Source organism: Oryctolagus cuniculus, chromosome 10 (genome assembly GCF_051225735.1).
Source record: "Oryctolagus cuniculus isolate XC-2025 breed Fujian yellow rabbit chromosome 10, ASM5122573v1, whole genome shotgun sequence".
Lineage (NCBI taxonomy): Eukaryota > Metazoa > Chordata > Mammalia > Lagomorpha > Leporidae > Oryctolagus > Oryctolagus cuniculus.
In genome coordinates, this window is record NC_142876.1 from 74,331,628 (window position 1) to 74,349,009 (window position 17,382).

General features: G+C 70.6%; 7 non-coding genes across 7 annotated transcripts; all 7 read left to right on the forward strand.

Moving 5' to 3' along the window:
• Positions 1-2,237: 2,237 nt before the first annotated feature.
• Positions 2,238-2,356, forward strand: LOC149124136 (5S ribosomal RNA). The gene has a single exon (XR_016215352.1). It is a non-coding gene; the product is annotated as a 5S ribosomal RNA (ribosomal RNA).
• Positions 2,357-4,731: 2,375 nt separating this feature from the next.
• On the forward strand, positions 4,732-4,850 carry LOC149124137 (5S ribosomal RNA). The gene has a single exon (XR_016215353.1). It is a non-coding gene; the product is annotated as a 5S ribosomal RNA (ribosomal RNA).
• A 2,360-nt stretch (positions 4,851-7,210) lies between these two features.
• LOC149124138 (5S ribosomal RNA) lies at positions 7,211-7,329 on the forward strand. The gene has a single exon (XR_016215354.1). It is a non-coding gene; the product is annotated as a 5S ribosomal RNA (ribosomal RNA).
• A 1,854-nt stretch (positions 7,330-9,183) lies between these two features.
• On the forward strand, positions 9,184-9,302 carry LOC149124139 (5S ribosomal RNA). The gene has a single exon (XR_016215355.1). It is a non-coding gene; the product is annotated as a 5S ribosomal RNA (ribosomal RNA).
• Positions 9,303-11,674: 2,372 nt separating this feature from the next.
• On the forward strand, positions 11,675-11,793 carry LOC149124140 (5S ribosomal RNA). Its single transcript, XR_016215356.1, has one exon. It is a non-coding gene; the product is annotated as a 5S ribosomal RNA (ribosomal RNA).
• A 1,854-nt stretch (positions 11,794-13,647) lies between these two features.
• LOC149124141 (5S ribosomal RNA) lies at positions 13,648-13,766 on the forward strand. The gene has a single exon (XR_016215358.1). It is a non-coding gene; the product is annotated as a 5S ribosomal RNA (ribosomal RNA).
• Positions 13,767-15,588: 1,822 nt separating this feature from the next.
• LOC149124142 (5S ribosomal RNA) lies at positions 15,589-15,707 on the forward strand. Its single transcript, XR_016215359.1, has one exon. It is a non-coding gene; the product is annotated as a 5S ribosomal RNA (ribosomal RNA).
• Positions 15,708-17,382: the final 1,675 nt, after the last annotated feature.

Below are 17,382 nucleotides of genomic sequence, written 5' to 3' on the forward strand. Positions count from 1 at the left end.
CCTGGCAGCCCCAGCCCGCCCGCGCCTCGGGCCTGGGCCTGGGCCTGGGCCTGGGCCTGGGCCTGGGCACGGGCACGGGCACGGGCACGGGCACGGGCACGGGCGGGCCGGCCAGCTGTCCCCGGCTGCCGCAGCCCCACCGCCAACCCCGGGGCCCACCCCGGGACACAGGCCACGCCCCGCGCCATCCAGCGCGCCCCCTCCAACCCCAAACCAGCGACTCACCGCCCGCCAGGGCGCTCCCCTGCCGGCCGCCCCAACCCCGCAGCCCGCCGCACCAGCAGCTCCCGGCACCTGCACTCCCACCGCCCCTCCCGGGCTCCTGTCTCCCAGGGAGCCCAATGACTGTGACCACGACCACGACCACGACCACCGCCCGAAGACGACGCCAGGGCGCGGTTGCCCACCACTCAGGGCCCGGTGCCTCGCGCAGCCCAACCCGCGGGCCCTCTGCGCCACCTGGCCGTGCGGCGGCCACGTGCCACAGCCGCGGAAGCCCTCCAGAGCGCAAAGGAGGGACCCCACACCAAGCCTCGCAGGCAATACAGGCACCCTCTCCCTCTGTCTCTGACTTACACCAACACCTACACGTCTCTCTCTCTTTCTCTCTCTCTCTCTGTCTCTCTCTCCTCTCTCTGTCCCCCTCTCCCCCATCAGCCCTGACTCACACAGCATCCAAACGGGGCACCCTTTTGGCAGGCCAGGCAGAGACCCGCGGCCACAGGCTGCGTGCCCACAGGACCTCCCCGGGACAGAGGGTCCGTGGCAGGCAGGCAGCACACAGCCTGTGGTCTCTGTGGGGAGCAACTCGGATTGGACTGAGTTACTGGAATTAAGACTTATTCTATGCATCTGCTCTCCCACAATATGGCGCTGGGAGAGGAGAAAACAGCTTCTATGCAGCTGCCTCTTGCCAACTTGAGTGATGACCTCCAGGAGCTGATCCTGCTCCTGATTGGAGGAGAGCAGCGTACTTGGCGTGTGGGCAGCCGAGTTGGGATTGGCGGAAGAGGACTATAAAGGAGGAGAGAGACAACATGCACCAGGAACATCTAAGGGGAACACCTGTGCAGCCCCCGAGAGAGCCGGCCGGCCGGCCGGCGGTGTGCCGCTCCCCCGCGGAAGTGGGGAATGTGGCAGGGGGAACCGCCCTTCCACGGAGGTGGAAGGGACGGTAGCCAACCCGGGAAGAACCAGCAGCAAACCCGGGGAGGGCCGAGCAGACGAAAGAACAGCGCAGGGTCCTGTGTCGTTCCTCCATGAAGAGGGGGAGCGACAGTCTCGAACTGGCTGCCGGGCTGGAGGGTGCGGGTCGCGCTGAAGCGCCCCACCCTCCCGTGAGGGAACGGGCGCTGAGGACGGAAATCCCTCTGTGCCACGAAGGGTGTCGGGGTGTGCGACTGTGTGCCCCTTGTGTAGGCGTGTGTGTGTGTGTGTGTGTGTGTGTGTGAGTGCCCACGCGAGCGTGCGGCGGGGGTGATTCCGTGCGCTGCCGCCCTCCTTCCCGACCTGCTGCCCCACTTGGGCCCCCGTGACCGAGCGGGGACAAGGGTCCCCAGGCCCTCAGCTGTCCTCGCGGCGTGGGAGTGTGTGGAGGCGCGGCGGCCGTGCCGGGGGAGGGCGGGCGACCTGTGCGTCAGCGGTGGGGGGGCTGCTGGCGGCCGGGTAGGAGGGAAGGCCCGGGCCGCGGTGGTGTGGGGCGCCGAACCCCCTGGTGCCGGGACCCGCGAGCCGCGGGGCGCAGCCCTGGGCAGGCGTGGAGGCTGCCGGGCACGGCTGGCGTGTGGCTGGGCGATGGCGGCAGGCAGGGGATCCGGCCTAGAAAGAGAGAGTAGGAGTTCCCTGTGGCCAGCGGCAGCCGGAGGAGGTTGGCTCCCCTTGGCTTGGCGGCAGCGTGCCGACTGGGCGCCCGGTGCTGCAGGTCCTGGGCTGGGCAGGCGGAGGGCTGGAGTTCGGGCACTGGTGCAGGGCTAGGCGGAGGGCGGCTGAGGAGGGGGGGGGAGGAGGAGAAGAGAAGAGAAGAGAAAAGAGGGAGGAGGCGGAGGAGAAGCGGCAGCGGGAGCGGGAGCGGGAGCGGGAATGGGAATGGGAATGGGAATGGGAATGGGAATGGGAGTGAGAGCGGGGAGCGGGGAGCGGGCAGGAGGAGGAGGAGGAGGAGGAGGAGGAGGCGGCGGCGGCGGCGGCGGCGGCTGTGCGGGCGCGCACTCAAGAGGGGCCTGGAGGCGGCCTCTGGCGTCTACGGCCATACCACCCTGAACGCGCCCGATCTCGTCTGATCTCGGAAGCTAAGCAGGGTCGGGCCTGGTTAGTACTTGGATGGGAGACCGCCTGGGAATACCGGGTGCTGTAGGCTTTTGCCCCGCGGCACCCTCCCCTTTTGCTCGCCTTTGGCTGGCTGCCTAGCCACGCCCCCATCCGCCAGCCCGCACGCCGGGACCCCTGCGACCCCCAACGCAGCTCCAGCAGGGGGCAGAAGCCCGACCCCTCCACCTGGCAGCCCCAGCCCGCCCGCGCCTCGGGCCTGGGCCTGGGCCTGGGCCTGGGCCTGGGCCTGGGCACGGGCACGGGCACGGGCACGGGCACGGGCACGGGCGGGCCGGCCAGCTGTCCCCGGCTGCCGCAGCCCCACCGCCAACCCCGGGGCCCACCCCGGGACACAGGCCACGCCCCGCGCCATCCAGCGCGCCCCCTCCAACCCCAAACCAGCGACTCACCGCCCGCCAGGGCGCTCCCCTGCCGGCCGCCCCAACCCCGCAGCCCGCCGCACCAGCAGCTCCCGGCACCTGCACTCCCACCGCCCCTCCCGGGCTCCTGTCTCCCAGGGAGCCCAATGACTGTGACCACGACCACGACCACGACCACCGCCCGAAGACGACGCCAGGGCGCGGTTGCCCACCACTCAGGGCCCGGTGCCTCGCGCAGCCCAACCCGCGGGCCCTCTGCGCCACCTGGCCGTGCGGCGGCCACGCGCCACAGCCGCGGAAGCCCTCCAGAGCGCAAAGGAGGGACCCCACACCAAGCCTCGCAGGCAATACAGGCACCCTCTCCCTCTGTCTCTGACTTACACCAACACCTACACGTCTCTCTCTCTTTCTCTCTCTCTCTCTGTCTCTCTCTCCTCTCTCTGTCCCCCTCTCCCCCATCAGCCCTGACTCACACAGCATCCAAACGGGGCACCCTTTTGGCAGGCCAGGCAGAGACCCGCGGCCACAGGCTGCGTGCCCACAGGACCTCCCCGGGACAGAGGGTCCGTGGCAGGCAGGCAGCACACAGCCTGTGGTCTCTGTGGGGAGCAACTCGGATTGGACTGAGTTACTGGAATTAAGACTTATTCTATGCATCTGCTCTCCCACAATATGGCGCTGGGAGAGGAGAAAACAGCTTCTATGCAGCTGCCTCTTGCCAACTTGAGTGATGACCTCCAGGAGCTGATCCTGCTCCTGATTGGAGGAGAGCAGCGTACTTGGCGTGTGGGCAGCCGAGTTGGGATTGGCGGAAGAGGACTATAAAGGAGGAGAGAGACAACATGCACCAGGAACATCTAAGGGGAACACCTGTGCAGCCCCCGAGAGAGCCGGCCGGCCGGCCGGCGGTGTGCCGCTCCCCCGCGGAAGTGGGGAATGTGGCAGGGGGAACCGCCCTTCCACGGAGGTGGAAGGGACGGTAGCCAACCCGGGAAGAACCAGCAGCAAACCCGGGGAGGGCCGAGCAGACGAAAGAACAGCGCAGGGTCCTGTGTCGTTCCTCCATGAAGAGGGGGAGCGACAGTCTCGAACTGGCTGCCGGGCTGGAGGGTGCGGGTCGCGCTGAAGCGCCCCACCCTCCCGTGAGGGAACGGGCGCTGAGGACGGAAATCCCTCTGTGCCACGAAGGGTGTCGGGGTGTGCGACTGTGTGCCCCTTGTGTAGGCGTGTGTGTGTGTGTGTGTGTGTGTGTGTGAGTGCCCACGCGAGCGTGCGGCGGGGGTGATTCCGTGCGCTGCCGCCCTCCTTCCCGACCTGCTGCCCCACTTGGGCCCCCGTGACCGAGCGGGGACAAGGGTCCCCAGGCCCTCAGCTGTCCTCGCGGCGTGGGAGTGTGTGGAGGCGCGGCGGCCGTGCCGGGGGAGGGCGGGCGACCTGTGCGTCAGCGGTGGGGGGGCTGCTGGCGGCCGGGTAGGAGGGAAGGCCCGGGCCGCGGTGGTGTGGGGCGCCGAACCCCCTGGTGCCGGGACCCGCGAGCCGCGGGGCGCAGCCCTGGGCAGGCGTGGAGGCTGCCGGGCACGGCTGGCGTGTGGCTGGGCGATGGCGGCAGGCAGGGGATCCGGCCTAGAAAGAGAGAGTAGGAGTTCCCTGTGGCCAGCGGCAGCCGGAGGAGGTTGGCTCCCCTTGGCTTGGCGGCAGCGTGCCGACTGGGCGCCCGGTGCTGCAGGTCCTGGGCTGGGCAGGCGGAGGGCTGGAGTTCGGGCACTGGTGCAGGGCTAGGCGGAGGGCGGCTGAGGAGGAGGGGGGGGAGGAGGAGAAGAGAAGAGAAGAGAAAAGAGGGAGGAGGCGGAGGAGAAGCGGCAGCGGGAGCGGGAGCGGGAGCGGGAATGGGAATGGGAATGGGAATGGGAATGGGAATGGGAGTGAGAGCGGGGAGCGGGGAGCGGGCAGGAGGAGGAGGAGGAGGAGGAGGAGGAGGCGGCGGCGGCGGCGGCGGCGGCTGTGCGGGCGCGCACTCAAGAGGGGCCTGGAGGCGGCCTCTGGCGTCTACGGCCATACCACCCTGAACGCGCCCGATCTCGTCTGATCTCGGAAGCTAAGCAGGGTCGGGCCTGGTTAGTACTTGGATGGGAGACCGCCTGGGAATACCGGGTGCTGTAGGCTTTTGCCCCGCGGCACCCTCCCCTTTTGCTCGCCTTTGGCTGGCTGCCTAGCCACGCCCCCATCCGCCAGCCCGCACGCCGGGACCCCTGCGACCCCCAACGCAGCTCCAGCAGGGGGCAGAAGCCCGACCCCTCCACCTGGCAGCCCCAGCCCGCCCGCGCCTCGGGCCTGGGCCTGGGCCTGGGCCTGGGCCTGGGCCTGGGCACGGGCACGGGCACGGGCACGGGCACGGGCACGGGCGGGCCGGCCAGCTGTCCCCGGCTGCCGCAGCCCCACCGCCAACCCCGGGGCCCACCCCGGGACACAGGCCACGCCCCGCGCCATCCAGCGCGCCCCCTCCAACCCCAAACCAGCGACTCACCGCCCGCCAGGGCGCTCCCCTGCCGGCCGCCCCAACCCCGCAGCCCGCCGCACCAGCAGCTCCCGGCACCTGCACTCCCACCGCCCCTCCCGGGCTCCTGTCTCCCAGGGAGCCCAATGACTGTGACCACGACCACGACCACGACCACCGCCCGAAGACGACGCCAGGGCGCGGTTGCCCACCACTCAGGGCCCGGTGCCTCGCGCAGCCCAACCCGCGGGCCCTCTGCGCCACCTGGCCGTGCGGCGGCCACGTGCCACAGCCGCGGAAGCCCTCCAGAGCGCAAAGGAGGGACCCCACACCAAGCCTCGCAGGCAATACAGGCACCCTCTCCCTCTGTCTCTGACTTACACCAACACCTACACGTCTCTCTCTCTTTCTCTCTCTCTCTCTGTCTCTCTCTCCTCTCTCTGTCCCCCTCTCCCCCATCAGCCCTGACTCACACAGCATCCAAACGGGGCACCCTTTTGGCAGGCCAGGCAGAGACCCGCGGCCACAGGCTGCGTGCCCACAGGACCTCCCCGGGACAGAGGGTCCGTGGCAGGCAGGCAGCACACAGCCTGTGGTCTCTGTGGGGAGCAACTCGGATTGGACTGAGTTACTGGAATTAAGACTTATTCTATGCATCTGCTCTCCCACAATATGGCGCTGGGAGAGGAGAAAACAGCTTCTATGCAGCTGCCTCTTGCCAACTTGAGTGATGACCTCCAGGAGCTGATCCTGCTCCTGATTGGAGGAGAGCAGCGTACTTGGCGTGTGGGCAGCCGAGTTGGGATTGGCGGAAGAGGACTATAAAGGAGGAGAGAGACAACATGCACCAGGAACATCTAAGGGGAACACCTGTGCAGCCCCCGAGAGAGCCGGCCGGCCGGCCGGCGGTGTGCCGCTCCCCCGCGGAAGTGGGGAATGTGGCAGGGGGAACCGCCCTTCCACGGAGGTGGAAGGGACGGTAGCCAACCCGGGAAGAACCAGCAGCAAACCCGGGGAGGGCCGAGCAGACGAAAGAACAGCGCAGGGTCCTGTGTCGTTCCTCCATGAAGAGGGGGAGCGACAGTCTCGAACTGGCTGCCGGGCTGGAGGGTGCGGGTCGCGCTGAAGCGCCCCACCCTCCCGTGAGGGAACGGGCGCTGAGGACGGAAATCCCTCTGTGCCACGAAGGGTGTCGGGGTGTGCGACTGTGTGCCCCTTGTGTAGGCGTGTGTGTGTGTGTGTGTGTGTGTGTGAGTGCCCACGCGAGCGTGCGGCGGGGGTGATTCCGTGCGCTGCCGCCCTCCTTCCCGACCTGCTGCCCCACTTGGGCCCCCGTGACCGAGCGGGGACAAGGGTCCCCAGGCCCTCAGCTGTCCTCGCGGCGTGGGAGTGTGTGGAGGCGCGGCGGCCGTGCCGGGGGAGGGCGGGCGACCTGTGCGTCAGCGGTGGGGGGGCTGCTGGCGGCCGGGTAGGAGGGAAGGCCCGGGCCGCGGTGGTGTGGGGCGCCGAACCCCCTGGTGCCGGGACCCGCGAGCCGCGGGGCGCAGCCCTGGGCAGGCGTGGAGGCTGCCGGGCACGGCTGGCGTGTGGCTGGGCGATGGCGGCAGGCAGGGGATCCGGCCTAGAAAGAGAGAGTAGGAGTTCCCTGTGGCCAGCGGCAGCCGGAGGAGGTTGGCTCCCCTTGGCTTGGCGGCAGCGTGCCGACTGGGCGCCCGGTGCTGCAGGTCCTGGGCTGGGCAGGCGGAGGGCTGGAGTTCGGGCACTGGTGCAGGGCTAGGCGGAGGGCGGCTGAGGAGGAGGGGGGGGAGGAGGAGAAGAGAAGAGAAGAGAAAAGAGGGAGGAGGCGGAGGAGAAGCGGCAGCGGGAGCGGGAGCGGGAGTGGGAATGGGAATGGGAATGGGAATGGGAATGGGAGTGAGAGCGGGGAGCGGGCAGGAGGAGGAGGAGGAGGAGGCGGCGGCGGCGGAGGCGGCGGCGGCGGCGGCTGTGCGGGCGCGCACTCAAGGGGGGCCTGGAGGCGGCCTCTGGCGTCTACGGCCATACCACCCTGAACGCGCCCGATCTCGTCTGATCTCGGAAGCTAAGCAGGGTCGGGCCTGGTTAGTACTTGGATGGGAGACCGCCTGGGAATACCGGGTGCTGTAGGCTTTTGCCCCGCGGCACCCTCCCCTTTTGCTCGCCTTTGGCTGGCTGCCTAGCCACGCCCCCATCCGCCAGCCCGCACGCCGGGACCCCTGCGACCCCCAACGCAGCTCCAGCAGGGGGCAGAAGCCCGACCCCTCCACCTGGCAGCCCCAGCCCGCCCGCGCCTCGGGCCTGGGCCTGGGCCTGGGCCTGGGCCTGGGCACGGGCACGGGCACGGGCACGGGCACGGGCACGGGCACGGGCGGGCCGGCCAGCTGTCCCCGGCTGCCGCAGCCCCACCGCCAACCCCGGGGCCCACCCCGGGACACAGGCCACGCCCCGCGCCATCCAGCGCGCCCCCTCCAACCCCAAACCAGCGACTCACCGCCCGCCAGGGCGCTCCCCTGCCGGCCGCCCCAACCCCGCAGCCCGCCGCACCAGCAGCTCCCGGCACCTGCACTCCCACCGCCCCTCCCGGGCTCCTGTCTCCCAGGGAGCCCAATGACTGTGACCACGACCACGACCACGACCACCGCCCGAAGACGACGCCAGGGCGCGGTTGCCCACCACTCAGGGCCCGGTGCCTCGCGCAGCCCAACCCGCGGGCCCTCTGCGCCACCTGGCCGTGCGGCGGCCACGCGCCACAGCCGCGGAAGCCCTCCAGAGCGCAAAGGAGGGACCCCACACCAAGCCTCGCAGGCAATACAGGCACCCTCTCCCTCTGTCTCTGACTTACACCAACACCTACACGTCTCTCTCTCTTTCTCTCTCTCTCTCTGTCTCTCTCTCCTCTCTCTGTCCCCCTCTCCCCCATCAGCCCTGACTCACACAGCATCCAAACGGGGCACCCTTTTGGCAGGCCAGGCAGAGACCCGCGGCCACAGGCTGCGTGCCCACAGGACCTCCCCGGGACAGAGGGTCCGTGGCAGGCAGGCAGCACACAGCCTGTGGTCTCGAACTGGCTGCTGGGCTGGAGGGTGCGGGTCGCGCTGAAGCGCCCCACCCTCCCGTGAGGGAACGGGCGCTGAGGACGGAAATCCCTCTGTGCCACGAAGGGTGTCGGGGTGTGCGACTGTGTGCCCCTTGTGTAGGCGTGTGTGTGTGTGTGTGTGTGTGTGAGTGCCCACGCGAGCGTGCGGCGGGGGTGATTCCGTACGCTGCCGCCCTCCTTCCCGACCTGCTGCCCCACTTGGGCCCCCGTGACCGAGCGGGGACAAGGGTCCCCAGGCCCTCAGCTGTCCTCGCGGCGTGGGAGTGTGTGGAGGCGCGGCGGCCGTGCCGGGGGAGGGCGGGCGACCTGTGCGTCAGCGGTGGGGGGGCTGCTGGCGGCCGGGTAGGAATGAAGGCCCGGGCCGCGGTGGTGTGGGGCGCCGAACCCCCTGGTGCCGGGACCCGCGAGCCGCGGGGCGCAGCCCTGGGCAGGCGTGGAGGCTGCCGGGCACGGCTGGCGTGTGGCTGGGCGTTGGCGGCAGGCAGGGGATCCGGCCTAGAAAGAGAGAGTAGGAGTTCCCTGTGGCCAGCGGCAGCCGGAGGAGGTTGGCTCCCCTTGGCTTGGCGGCAGCGTGCCGACTGGGCGCCCGGTGCTGCAGGTCCTGGGCTGGGCAGGCGGAGGGCTGGAGTTCGGGCACTGGTGCAGGGCTAGGCGGAGGGCGGCTGAGGAGGAGGGGGGGAGGAGGAGAAGAGAAGAGAAGAGAAAAGAGGGAGGAGGCGGAGGAGAAGCGGCAGCGGGAGCGGGAGCGGGAGTGGGAATGGGAATGGGAATGGGAGTGAGAGCGGGGAGCGGGCAGGAAGAGGAGGAGGCGGCGGCGGCGGCGGCGGCGGCGGCGGCGGCGGCTGTGCGGGCGCGCACTCAAGAGGGGCCTGGAGGCGGCCTCTGGCGTCTACGGCCATACCACCCTGAACGCGCCCGATCTCGTCTGATCTCGGAAGCTAAGCAGGGTCGGGCCTGGTTAGTACTTGGATGGGAGACCGCCTGGGAATACCGGGTGCTGTAGGCTTTTGCCCCGCGGCACCCTCCCCTTTTGCTCGCCTTTGGCTGGCTGCCTAGCCACGCCCCCATCCACCAGCCCGCACGCCGGGACCCCTGCGACCCCCAACGCAGCTCCAGCAGGGGGCAGAAGCCCGACCCCTCCACCTGGCAGCCCCAGCCCGCCCGCGCCTCGGGCCTGGGCCTGGGCCTGGGCCTGGGCCTGGGCACGGGCACGGGCACGGGCACGGGCACGGGCACGGGCGGGCCGGCCAGCTGTCCCCGGCTGCCGCAGCCCCACCGCCAACCCCGGGGCCCACCCCGGGACACAGGCCACGCCCCGCGCCATCCAGCGCGCCCCCTCCAACCCCAAACCAGCGACTCACCGCCCGCCAGGGCGCTCCCCTGCCGGCCGCCCCAACCCCGCAGCCCGCCGCACCAGCAGCTCCCGGCACCTGCACTCCCACCGCCCCTCCCGGGCTCCTGTCTCCCAGGGAGCCCAATGACTGTGACCACGACCACGACCACGACCACCGCCCGAAGACGACGCCAGGGCGCGGTTGCCCACCACTCAGGGCCCGGTGCCTCGCGCAGCCCAACCCGCGGGCCCTCTGCGCCACCTGGCCGTGCGGCGGCCATGCGCCACAGCCGCGGAAGCCCTCCAGAGCGCAAAGGAGGGACCCCACACCAAGCCTCGCAGGCAATACAGGCACCCTCTCCCTCTGTCTCTGACTTACACCAACACCTACACGTCTCTCTCTCTTTCTCTCTCTCTCTCTGTCTCTCTCTCCTCTCTCTGTCCCCCTCTCCCCCATCAGCCCTGACTCACACAGCATCCAAACGGGGCACCCTTTTGGCAGGCCAGGCAGAGACCCGCGGCCACAGGCTGCGTGCCCACAGGACCTCCCCGGGACAGAGGGTCCGTGGCAGGCAGGCAGCACACAGCCTGTGGTCTCTGTGGGGAGCAACTCGGATTGGACTGAGTTACTGGAATTAAGACTTATTCTATGCATCTGCTCTCCCACAATATGGCGCTGGGAGAGGAGAAAACAGCTTCTATGCAGCTGCCTCTTGCCAACTTGAGTGATGACCTCCAGGAGCTGATCCTGCTCCTGATTGGAGGAGAGCAGCGTACTTGGCGTGTGGGCAGCCGAGTTGGGATTGGCGGAAGAGGACTATAAAGGAGGAGAGAGACAACATGCACCAGGAACATCTAAGGGGAACACCTGTGCAGCCCCCGAGAGAGCCGGCCGGCCGGCCGGCGGTGTGCCGCTCCCCCGCGGAAGTGGGGAATGTGGCAGGGGGAACCGCCCTTCCACGGAGGTGGAAGGGACGGTAGCCAACCCGGGAAGAACCAGCAGCAAACCCGGGGAGGGCCGAGCAGACGAAAGAACAGCGCAGGGTCCTGTGTCGTTCCTCCATGAAGAGGGGGAGCGACAGTCTCGAACTGGCTGCCGGGCTGGAGGGTGCGGGTCGCGCTGAAGCGCCCCACCCTCCCGTGAGGGAACGGGCGCTGAGGACGGAAATCCCTCTGTGCCACGAAGGGTGTCGGGGTGTGCGACTGTGTGCCCCTTGTGTAGGCGTGTGTGTGTGTGTGTGTGTGTGTGTGTGTGAGTGCCCACGCGAGCGTGCGGCGGGGGTGATTCCGTGCGCTGCCGCCCTCCTTCCCGACCTGCTGCCCCACTTGGGCCCCCGTGACCGAGCGGGGACAAGGGTCCCCAGGCCCTCAGCTGTCCTCGCGGCGTGGGAGTGTGTGGAGGCGCGGCGGCCGTGCCGGGGGAGGGCGGGCGACCTGTGCGTCAGCGGTGGGGGGGCTGCTGGCGGCCGGGTAGGAGGGAAGGCCCGGGCCGCGGTGGTGTGGGGCGCCGAACCCCCTGGTGCCGGGACCCGCGAGCCGCGGGGCGCAGCCCTGGGCAGGCGTGGAGGCTGCCGGGCACGGCTGGCGTGTGGCTGGGCGATGGCGGCAGGCAGGGGATCCGGCCTAGAAAGAGAGAGTAGGAGTTCCCTGTGGCCAGCGGCAGCCGGAGGAGGTTGGCTCCCCTTGGCTTGGCGGCAGCGTGCCGACTGGGCGCCCGGTGCTGCAGGTCCTGGGCTGGGCAGGCGGAGGGCTGGAGTTCGGGCACTGGTGCAGGGCTAGGCGGAGGGCGGCTGAGGAGGGGGGGGGGAGGAGGAGAAGAGAAGAGAAGAGAAAAGAGGGAGGAGGCGGAGGAGAAGCGGCAGCGGGAGCGGGAGCGGGAGTGGGAGTGGGAGTGGGAATGGGAATGGGAATGGGAATGGGAATGGGAATGGGAGTGAGAGCGGGGAGCGGGCAGGAGGAGGAGGAGGAGGAGGAGGAGGCGGCGGCGGCGGCGGCGGCGGCTGTGCAGGCGCGCACTCAAGAGGGGCCTGGAGGCGGCCTCTGGCGTCTACGGCCATACCACCCTGAACGCGCCCGATCTCGTCTGATCTCGGAAGCTAAGCAGGGTCGGGCCTGGTTAGTACTTGGATGGGAGACCGCCTGGGAATACCGGGTGCTGTAGGCTTTTGCCCCGCGGCACCCTCCCCTTTTGCTCGCCTTTGGCTGGCTGCCTAGCCACGCCCCCATCCGCCAGCCCGCACGCCGGGACCCCTGCGACCCCCAACGCAGCTCCAGCAGGGGGCAGAAGCCCGACCCCTCCACCTGGCAGCCCCAGCCCGCCCGCGCCTCGGGCCTGGGCCTGGGCCTGGGCCTGGGCACGGGCACGGGCACGGGCACGGGCACGGGCACGGGCACGGGCGGGCCGGCCAGCTGTCCCCGGCTGCCGCAGCCCCACCGCCAACCCCGGGGCCCACCCCGGGACACAGGCCACGCCCCGCGCCATCCAGCGCGCCCCCTCCAACCCCAAACCAGCGACTCACCGCCCGCCAGGGCGCTCCCCTGCCGGCCGCCCCAACCCCGCAGCCCGCCGCACCAGCAGCTCCCGGCACCTGCACTCCCACCGCCCCTCCCGGGCTCCTGTCTCCCAGGGAGCCCAATGACTGTGACCACGACCACGACCACGACCACCGCCCGAAGACGACGCCAGGGCACGGTTGCCCACCACTCAGGGCCCGGTGCCTCGCGCAGCCCAACCCGCGGGCCCTCTGCGCCACCTGGCCGTGCGGCGGCCACGCGCCACAGCCGCGGAAGCCCTCCAGAGCGCAAAGGAGGGACCCCACACCAAGCCTCGCAGGCAATACAGGCACCCTCTCCCTCTGTCTCTGACTTACACCAACACCTACACGTCTCTCTCTCTTTCTCTCTCTCTCTCTGTCTCTCTCTCCTCTCTCTGTCCCCCTCTCCCCCATCAGCCCTGACTCACACAGCATCCAAACGGGGCACCCTTTTGGCAGGCCAGGCAGAGACCCGCGGCCACAGGCTGCGTGCCCACAGGACCTCCCCGGGACAGAGGGTCCGTGGCAGGCAGGCAGCACACAGCCTGTGGTCTCGAACTGGCTGCCGGGCTGGAGGGTGCGGGTCGCGCTGAAGCGCCCCACCCTCCCGTGAGGGAACGGGCGCTGAGGACGGAAATCCCTCTGTGCCACGAAGGGTGTCGGGGTGTGCGACTGTGTGCCCCTTGTGTAGGCGTGTGTGTGTGTGTGTGTGTGTGAGTGCCCACGCGAGCGTGCGGCGGGGGTGATTCCGTACGCTGCCGCCCTCCTTCCTGACCTGCTGCCCCACTTGGGCCCCCGTGACCGAGCGGGGACAAGGGTCCCCAGGCCCTCAGCTGTCCTCGCGGCGTGGGAGTGTGTGGAGGCGCGGCGGCCGTGCCGGGGGAGGGCGGGCGACCTGTGCGTCAGCGGTGGGGGGGCTGCTGGCGGCCGGGTAGGAGGGAAGGCCCGGGCCGCGGTGGTGTGGGGCGCCGAACCCCCTGGTGCCGGGACCCGCGAGCCGCGGGGCGCAGCCCTGGGCAGGCGTGGAGGCTGCCGGGCACGGCTTGCGTGTGGCTGGGCGATTTCGGCAGGCAGGGGATCCGGCCTAGAAAGAGAGAGTAGGAGTTCCCTGTGGCCAGCGGCAGCCGGAGGAGGTTGGCTCCCCTTGGCTTGGCGGCAGCGTGCCGACTGGGCGCCCGGTGCTGCAGGTCCTGGGCTGGGCAGGCGGAGGGCTGGAGTTCGGGCACTGGTGCAGGGCTAGGCGGAGGGCGGCTGAGGAGGAGGGGGGGGGAGGAGGAGAAGAGAAGAGAAGAGAAAAGAGGGAGGAGGCGGAGGAGAAGCGGCAGCGGGAGCGGGAGCGGGAGTGGGAATGGGAATGGGAATGGGAGTGAGAGCGGGGAGCGGGCAGGAAGAGGAGGCGGCGGCGGCGGCGGCGGCGGCGGCGGCGGCGGCGGCGGCGGCTGTGCGGGCGCGCACTCAAGAGGGGCCTGGAGGCAGCCTCTGGCGTCTACGGCCATACCACCCTGAACGCGCCCGATCTCGTCTGATCTCGGAAGCTAAGCAGGGTCGGGCCTGGTTAGTACTTGGATGGGAGACCGCCTGGGAATACCGGGTGCTGTAGGCTTTTGCCCCGCGGCACCCTCCCCTTTTGCTCGCCTTTGGCTGGCTGCCTAGCCACGCCCCCATCCGCCAGCCCGCACGCCGGGACCCCTGCGACCCCCAACGCAGCTCCAGCAGGGGGCAGAAGCCCGACCCCTCCACCTGGCAGCCCCAGCCCGCCCGCGCCTCGGGCCTGGGCCTGGGCACGGGCACGGGCACGGGCACGGGCGGGCCGGCCAGCTGTCCCCGGCTGCCGCAGCCCCACCGCCAACCCCGGGGCCCACCCCGGGACACAGGCCACGCCCCGCGCCATCCAGCGCGCCCCCTCCAACCCCAAACCAGCGACTCACCGCCCGCCAGGGCGCTCCCCTGCCGGCCGCCCCAACCCCGCAGCCCGCCGCACCAGCAGCTCCCGGCACCTGCACTCCCACCGCCCCTCCCGGGCTCCTGTCTCCCAGGGAGCCCAATGACTGTGACCACGACCACGACCACGACCACCGCCCGAAGACGACGCCAGGGCGCGGTTGCCCACCACTCAGGGCCCGGTGCCTCGCGCAGCCCAACCCGCGGGCCCTCTGCGCCACCTGGCCGTGCGGCGGCCATGCGCCACAGCCGCGGAAGCCCTCCAGAGCGCAAAGGAGGGACCCCACACCAAGCCTCGCAGGCAATACAGGCACCCTCTCCCTCTGTCTCTGACTTACACCAACACCTACACGTCTCTCTCTCTTTCTCTCTCTCTCTCTGTCTCTCTCTCCTCTCTCTGTCCCCCTCTCCCCCATCAGCCCTGACTCACACAGCATCCAAACGGGGCACCCTTTTGGCAGGCCAGGCAGAGACCCGCGGCCACAGGCTGCGTGCCCACAGGACCTCCCCGGGACAGAGGGTCCGTGGCAGGCAGGCAGCACACAGCCTGTGGTCTCGAACTGGCTGCCGGGCTGGAGGGTGCGGGTCGCGCTGAAGCGCCCCACCCTCCCGTGAGGGAACGGGCGCTGAGGACGGAAATCCCTCTGTGCCACGAAGGGTGTCGGGGTGTGCGACTGTGTGCCCCTTGTGTAGGCGTGTGTGTGTGTGTGTGTGTGTGTGTGAGTGCCCACGCGAGCGTGCGGCGGGGGTGATTCCGTACGCTGCCGCCCTCCTTCCCGACCTGCTGCCCCACTTGGGCCCCCGTGACCGAGCGGGGACAAGGGTCCCCAGGCCCTCAGCTGTCCTCGCGGCGTGGGAGTGTGTGGAGGCGCGGCGGCCGTGCCGGGGGAGGGCGGGCGACCTGTGCGTCAGCGGTGGGGGGGCTGCTGGCGGCCGGGTAGGAGGGAAGGCCCGGGCCGCGGTGGTGTGGGGCGCCGAACCCCCTGGTGCCGGGACCCGCGAGCCGCGGGGCGCAGCCCTGGGCAGGCGTGGAGGCTGCCGGGCACGGCTGGCGTGTGGCTGGGCGATGGCGGCAGGCAGGGGATCCGGCCTAGAAAGAGAGAGTAGGAGTTCCCTGTGGCCAGCGGCAGCCGGAGGAGGTTGGCTCCCCTTGGCTTGGCGGCAGCGTGCCGACTGGGCGCCCGGTGCTGCAGGTCCTGGGCTGGGCAGGCGGAGGGCTGGAGTTCGGGCACTGGTGCAGGGCTAGGCGGAGGGCGGCTGAGGAGGAGGGGGGGGGAGGAGGAGAAGAGAAGAGAAGAGAAAAGAGGGAGGAGGCGGAGGAGAAGCGGCAGCGGGAGCGGGAGCGGGAGTGGGAATGGGAATGGGAATGGGAGTGAGAGCGGGGAGCGGGCAGGAAGAGGAGGCGGCGGCGGCGGCGGCGGCGGCGGCGGCGGCGGCGGCTGTGCGGGCGCGCACTCAAGAGGGGCCTGGAGGCAGCCTCTGGCGTCTACGGCCATACCACCCTGAACGCGCCCGATCTCGTCTGATCTCGGAAGCTAAGCAGGGTCGGGCCTGGTTAGTACTTGGATGGGAGACCGCCTGGGAATACCGGGTGCTGTAGGCTTTTGCCCCGCGGCACCCTCCCCTTTTGCTCGCCTTTGGCTGGCTGCCTAGCCACGCCCCCATCCGCCAGCCCGCACGCCGGGACCCCTGCGACCCCCAACGCAGCTCCAGCAGGGGGCAGAAGCCCGACCCCTCCACCTGGCAGCCCCAGCCCGCCCGCGCCTCGGGCCTGGGCCTGGGCACGGGCACGGGCACGGGCACGGGCGGGCCGGCCAGCTGTCCCCGGCTGCCGCAGCCCCACCGCCAACCCCGGGGCCCACCCCGGGACACAGGCCACGCCCCGCGCCATCCAGCGCGCCCCCTCCAACCCCAAACCAGCGACTCACCGCCCGCCAGGGCGCTCCCCTGCCGGCCGCCCCAACCCCGCAGCCCGCCGCACCAGCAGCTCCCGGCACCTGCACTCCCACCGCCCCTCCCGGGCTCCTGTCTCCCAGGGAGCCCAATGACTGTGACCACGACCACGACCACGACCACCGCCCGAAGACGACGCCAGGGCGCGGTTGCCCACCACTCAGGGCCCGGTGCCTCGCGCAGCCCAACCCGCGGGCCCTCTGCGCCACCTGGCCGTGCGGTGGCCACGCGCCACAGCCGCGGAAGCCCTCCAGAGCGCAAAGGAGGGACCCCACACCAAGCCTCGCAGGCAATACAGGCACCCTCTCCCTCTGTCTCTGACTTACACCAACACCTACACGTCTCTCTCTCTTTCTCTCTCTCTCTCTGTCTCTCTCTCCTCTCTCTGTCCCCCTCTCCCCCATCAGCCCTGACTCACACAGCATCCAAACGGGGCACCCTTTTGGCAGGCCAGGCAGAGACCCGCGGCCACAGGCTGCGTGCCCACAGGACCTCCCCAGGACAGAGGGTCCGTGGCAGGCAGGCAGCACACAGCCTGTGGTCTCGAACTGGCTGCCGGGCTGGAGGGTGCGGGTCGCGCTGAAGCGCCCCACCCTCCCGTGAGGGAACGGGCGCTGAGGACGGAAATCCCTCTGTGCCACGAAGGGTGTCGGGGTGTGCGACTGTGTGCCCCTTGTGTAGGCGTGTGTGTGTGTGTGTGTGTGTGTGTGAGTGCCCACGCGAGCGTGCGGCGGGGGTGATTCCGTACGCTGCCGCCCTCCTTCCCGACCTGCTGCCCCACTTGGGCCCCCGTGACCGAGCGGGGACAAGGGTCCCCAGGCCCTCAGCTGTCCTCGCGGCGTGGGAGTGTGTGGAGGCGCGGCGGCCGTGCCGGGGGAGGGCGGGCGACCTGTGCGTCAGCGGTGGGGGGGCTGCTGGCGGCCGGGTAGGAGGGAAGGCCCGGGCCGCGGTGGTGTGGGGCGCCGAACCCCCTGGTGCCGGGACCCGCGAGCCGCGGGGCGCAGCCCTGGGCAGGCGTGGAGGCTGCCGGGCACGGCTGGCGTGTGGCTGGGCGATGGCGGCAGGCAGGGGATCCGGCCTAGAAAGAGAGAGTAGGAGTTCCCTGTGGCCAGCGGCAGCCGGAGGAGGTTGGCTCCCCTTGGCTTGGCGGCAGCGTGCCGACTGGGCGCCCGGTGCTGCAGGTCCTGGGCTGGGCAGGCGGAGGGCTGGAGTTCGGGCACTGGTGCAGGGCTAGGCGGAGGGCGGCTGAGGAGGAGGGGGGGGGGGGAGGAGAAGAGAAGAGAAGAGAAAAGAGGGAGGAGGCGGAGGAGAAGCGGCAGCGGGAG